Raw genomic sequence first — 6,000 nt, forward strand, 5'->3', positions numbered from 1 at the left:
TTTAGAATGGAAGGACAGATAAAGTGCTTCTCAGATAAGATCAAATTCAAGGAGTTCATTATCACCAACCCCTTATTACATGAAATGTTAAAGAGACTTATCTAAGAAAAAGAAGATAAAAATATGAACAGTGAAAGGACAGCAAACTCACAGTTATTAACAACCACACCTAAAACAAAAGCAATCTAAGAGGACAGTAAGATCAGGAGCAGAACCATAGAAATGAAGAACACATGGAGGGTTAGCAACAGGGGGGCGGGAGGAGGAGAAGGCGGGAGAAGGTACAGAAAATAAGTAGCATAGACGGTAGGTAGAAAATAGACAGGGAGGAGGGCAAGAATAGTAGGGGAAATATAGAATCTAAAGAACTTCAGACACGTGGACATAAACTAAAGGGGGGGAATGGTGGGGGAGGGGGTGTGCAGGGTGGAAGGGAATGAAGGGGGGAATTAGAACAACTGTAATGGCATAACCAATAAAATATATTTTTAAAATAAATAAATAAGGATGCAGGAAGAAGTTGAATAATCTCTTTTTTCCAAAACAAGAAAGTTTGATAACAAACTCTTCACTGATGGCAGAAGTATAAATTACTACCCTTAGGGAGCTATGTGGCAGTATCTAGCAAAGGTGAAATAGCACATTCCCTGTGATTCAGCAATTCAACGTTGTGATATCTACCTACCTAGATAAACTTCAGTGTATACAATCAGAACTTAGAAGAATATTTTTCTAATACATTTTAAAAGGAAACAGGCTGAAAAAGTCCATCAACAGGAGTCTGTATGCATAATTCGTGAAAAATTCATACAAAAATTTTCAGGTAAAATGAATGACCTAGAGCATGTATAGCACACCATGTAAACTTTAAAAATAACACTATATATTGAGTTTTGAATAAATTCATAAGGAGCAATAGTATAAAATAAGCAGAGTATAAGTAAACACTAAATTCAGGTGGGAAGGAGTGGGGCAGGATTCCCAAGGATAGGTAGGAGGCCTCTTCTGTGCTTGTAATGGTTTTGAGGTTGTTGTTTTAAATGAGGCACATGTACATGGATGCTTGAACACTCTGCTGTATAAAATACTTCACTTTAAGTCAGGAAAAAAAGTAGAATTTTTATCAGACACTTCAAAACACTTTGGTTATTAATAAAACTATTAGCTTGCTTTTCACAGTGACCTAAAGAGTAATGTTAACGTTTTAGAAAATGTTTATTTATCCAGAACACCATAAGCAGCTAGGGAAAAAAACATTAAAAGGCCTGGTGATGGGGAGGCGGTGGCGGGGGATGGGGGGTAGTCTAAACTGTCAAAATACAAGTGAGAGCTTCGCAGCCAGAGGTCAACAGAAATGGCCAGGGGCGGTGAGAATGCCCGCCTCGACCTGAGTCTCAGGAACGCGGTCTGAATCTGCCTTCCCCTTGGCTGCACTTGGAAGGCCTGGCTGACCAAGCAGGAAGAACAAGGAACAGTGTTTGGAAACAAACACCACAGTGGAAAAGCACAGCACTGATAATAGATGTAAGAAATTTTACGCTTTTGCAGAAAATCCAGGGTTCGGATGCCCCTTTTCCTGGTATCTCATTTAGGGAGAACTTTTTAATCCTTCAAAAGCCTCAGAAACGTATATTCCAAAGGCATGGGGTGGAGGCCTTGATAGGGTTGTCTATGGGCTTACATGGTTTTTCTTTGGGGTGGGGAGTTGGAATAGAGAAGTAAATGTGGGGGTAGGGATTTCAAAATTTCCACGACCTCCCCCGAATCCTGAGGTCAGACGTTGGAGCCTTGATGGGGAAGGGGCCTCTGTAGGGTCTTCCCAGCGAGGAGCCAGCGAGACCACTCACCTGTCAGAGGGTGCGGGGCAGAGTGCGAGGAAGGGGCGGTGAGAGGAGAAGGGCGCGGACCTACCACCTACCGCCGACCAGAGGCTCGACCAGACCGCTCCAGCCCTGGCACCGCCTTCCTGTGATGTCAAAGGCCGGGGACCAGTCAATGGCCGCCCCTGTCGGTTCTCCGGGCGCCGATTGGCGGGTGTGTGAAAGGGCTGGCCACGGAAGCAGGGGCATCAGGTTACCACGGACGCTGCCGTGCTTAGTAACCACGGCTCCCGGAAACACTGCCGAATCCAGGAGGTTACAGGAGTGAAGGACACCCCTATCGAGAGGCCGCGGAGATTCCTCCCCAAAGCTGCGCAAAGCTTGGTGACCCACTCCAAGGTGCAGGATGCTGACAAGACCCTACTTTTACTTTTGTCTTTTGTCTGGCAGATCTCCTGTGTTGGGATTGTCTGGCTATCTTTCCCTCCTTCCTCACCCTAAAGGAAATATTTGGACCTTCCCTCTCTCTTTAGCAAATATTTCTGTGAACACTATCTCTTACTATTTTGACCTGGCGCTGGGCCGCATGTCCTACATCATCCATTCAACCTCTTCACAAACGCGTACTAGTTTACATGTTAGCTGAGGAAACTCGAGCTTGGAGAAGCCCATTGACTTAGGCAAGTTCACCCAAACACTAAGTGGCAGAGCTAGTACTGACACTCAGATTTGTCAAACATCCACACAAGCTTCCAGGCAGCAGTCTAAATAGTGAGCAGCAGAACTCCGGAGTTAATATCAATGGTAAAGAAAATAAAACCCTCAGCTAATCACTCTTTGGTGAACTGGGAATTCCTGTGTGACAGTCCCCGGGAGGGTGATGCTGGGGCCTCGCTGCCGGGATGAGGCCGTCTGGCCATCTCCTAATGGGCCCTAGTGAGGTAACTAGAGGTTGAGAGCTTCATTCAGCTGTCAAGGCAGAAACTCAACTCTGTGTGTTTCCAGGTTTATTGGAGGTTAATTCGGGCTAACTGAACTCAGGGAAAGCTGAAACAGAGGAGATGCCAGGCCACTGCAGAGGGTTCACATGAAGCAACAGGGCACCTCTGACAAGGGTGGCAAACCCAGACCCTTTTCCACAAGTAGAAGAAATCATCAGAAGCTACTCAGAAGCTTGGCCACAGCACTGTACAGGACAAGCCTCAGGTCCTGCTCCCACACCCTGCACCAGGGCACTGCCAGCCTTGTCTTTTGTTTTCCTGTATTCCTTACCAGCAATTCTTTAAACTTCTGACCAAAAATCATTTTACCCCGACCTACCTTTTTTGAAATTACTTTTTCCCATGCATAGAGTGTTATCTTTTGTATTAATCTTTAGAATTCTAGATGGACCTTGCTGGTGCCTGTAGGTCATGGACACAGTAAGTGCTGCCAGTCAAAGGCTGGCCACAGTTCTAACATAGAGTGAATTTCCTGCAAACTCCTTGAAGATGGCCCACAATTTTTGAGCTTTTGTGCATTGTGAAATGCCCAATATCAAATTCATTCAATTTGTGATTTAAAAATAAACAGATGAAATTATAGGAGAATTTAGTCTTTTCAATGATATATTGAGTCAGGTAAATTTTTAAATGTCATGATTAAGATTTTAAGTTGAATTGATCGACTCTGGTTTCCACAGAAAGAATCGAATGATTTTAAAACATAATCTAGGTACCCTCTCCAAAAAGATATTCCATGGTTATCAAGTTTTTTGTCTGAATTAAGAAACTGTCTCACCCTTTCCTCTGTTTATAAAAGAATAAGGCAAACCTCCATGCATTTGTCTATTCAATCTCATACTTTTCTCAGCAGCTCCATTACTTCTGGAATGTTTCTGTTAATCTCTGTATCCACAGTATGTGGCCTAGTAACCTGCCACAAAAGAGGTACTCAGTCAACATTTGTTAAAAGAAAGAATGAATGTGTGATGATTAGTGACAGAAGATCATCAAGAGTATGGAAGTGAAGAAGAAATAAAGCAGATTTTGCTTGTTCTATAATGTTGCCTAAGGAACACACTGCCTGAGGCTACTTTGACTCTCTCTCTTATCTGCCCATTTTCATCCCCTCTACCCTACATCCCCAAATCTCCTCTCCAGTCTCCCCAGGACTTCTCAACACTCTTCGTCAAGGATGCTGTCAGCCCTTCCCAGCTACACTTCCTCATAGACACCAGGTTTGGCCCTATCCATTTTCGCCCCTTGACTCCCACCCCGCCCCTCTCATTTCTATTCTCATGGCTGACTCATGCCCACAGACTTCTTCCTCCATGCCACCTCCCAGACTACAAGTTGTGCTACCAGTTTAGCATATGCTGTGCAAGTCAGTGACATTCGGTCTAAGGCTTGATGTAACCAGCTTTGTACACCTCCCTAACTCTCAAAGGATTATCTCTCCTAAAACTCCCATTTTATCCCTAGATGCAGAAGACTCCTAGTGAGTAGAAAATGTAGCCCCCAATTTTATGAAGCCTAGTCATCACCCATGTGTTTCCCACTCCATACCTCACTACCTGATAGCTCTTCTCTGACTCAGGTCCTCATCCTTAGAAATAGATTTTCTCACTAATGCTCACTCACCCCAGTGTATCCTGCAACCTAGATATCTGAAATATATCCTTCACTCTCCAGCATCTTCTCTTCCTTCCAAGGAGACTCCCTTCCACCTTCCAACATATCTCAACCATCGCTGGTACTGAATGAAGCCACCAGGCTTTCCTGCTTCTTCAAGTAACAGACCTACAGTTCCCTTCCTTTTCTGTCAGATCCCTATATGAGTGATCTATGCCAATGGCTTCTACATGGCTGCTACATGAATTCTTCTCTAATCTCATGACTGTACCTGTGCCCAAGGGCCAAGGAGTCAAGTTCCATGTCTAATCGTTGGCTCCCCTGTCTATATCGCTGACCCAGTGCTCCAGCCTGATGTGACACATTCTGCACAGGATAGGCTGTCGCCACCATCCTCCACTACAACTCTCCCAGATTATAAGCTCCTTGGGCTGGAGGCACATCTAATCTATCCACATGATGCCGCATAATGTTTAGCATGATCTCCTTATGGGAAGCAGAGAGACCAATGTTGAAAGCAAAACACTGAAGCCCTGTTGTCCCTCTGCTTCCCTGTTCCCAGCTGTGAAAAAAATCACAGGATAGAAACCTTTCATTCATGCATTTGTGCATTGTAAGTGCCTGCTACAATGTTTCAGGCACTGAGGAGAAGGAAACAAGTAACACACTGTCCTTGCCCTAAAGGGGTTACCAATCTAGGAAAGGTAGAAAAGTGGGGGTACTCATGAGTGAGGTACATGGTGAACTTTGTTCAGGGCACAGTAACCATGGAGCCAACTCTGCTTTGCTATAGGGAAACTGGAAATTGATGGGAAAGGGCATTCCAGGTGGCTGCAGAAGCAAAAGCCCAAAGACAGGGAAGCTGGGAGGACAGACTGGCCCCTTGCCTGCTGTCTGATCTAGCCATACCCATCTGTGCCTCCCTTGGTGATGTGGTCCATGCTGTTCTCCACACTTCCTGTGCTCTTTCCCCTCCTTGCCACCTGCTCCAAAGCTGGCCCCCTCATCTTTCCAGAAGCTCTCTGACTACCCAACTCTCCCCTGCCTTATTTTCATCTATCAGTTATACTGAATGGCTTAAGTTTGACTCTTGGTTCTTGGGTGCAGTCTTGGCTTTCTAGCTTCCTGGTACATTCCCTGATAGCACAGAGCATGTCTCAGTCTTCTCAGGAATGTTCTACTGCAGCAACCACAGTGTGGAGCCTGTCCTTCTGTCAGGATTCCCCTTTTCTATAAATAAAACTGGAAGAGCTCAAACAGAAGCTGTAGAGCCCTCATTAATGCTCCTTTTCCCTCAACCATACTTCCAACCCATCACCAACTCCTACCAACTCCATCTCCAAAAAGATAATGTAGACATGTCCATTTCTCTCACTCCACAATGTCATTATTCTAGCTGAAGTCATCACACCTCTTGCCTGAATTATAGGAATAACCCCCTTGCTGGGGTTCTAGTTTCTAATCTTGTTCCACTATAGCAGCCAAAGCAATCTTTTTGAAATATAAGATAATATCAAAGCTTTGAATTACATTTATTATAAAACACTCATTCCTGAATATGGCCAGTG

The 6,000-nt window shown here is 44.6% G+C and overlaps 1 protein-coding gene across 2 annotated transcripts in view; it reads right to left on the reverse strand.

Moving 5' to 3' along the window:
- Nucleotides 1-1,945, reverse strand: part of TEKT3 (tektin 3) — a 47,740-nt gene extending 45,795 nt beyond the window's left edge. The window contains exon 1 of one of the 2 annotated variants that reach the window (XM_037070945.1): nt 1,854-1,945. The gene's annotated coding sequence lies outside the window, so the exon portion shown is untranslated. Of the gene's footprint in view, nt 1-1,847 lie in introns of both variants that reach the window. The other variant, XM_037070946.1, reaches the window with a different exon arrangement.
- Nucleotides 1,946-6,000: the final 4,055 nt, after the last annotated feature.

The sequence above is a fragment of the Sturnira hondurensis genome, unplaced genomic scaffold, assembly GCF_014824575.4.
Source record: "Sturnira hondurensis isolate 20B ecotype Veracruz unplaced genomic scaffold, ASM1482457v3 Scaffold0019186, whole genome shotgun sequence".
In the NCBI taxonomy this organism is placed as follows: domain Eukaryota; kingdom Metazoa; phylum Chordata; class Mammalia; order Chiroptera; family Phyllostomidae; genus Sturnira; species Sturnira hondurensis.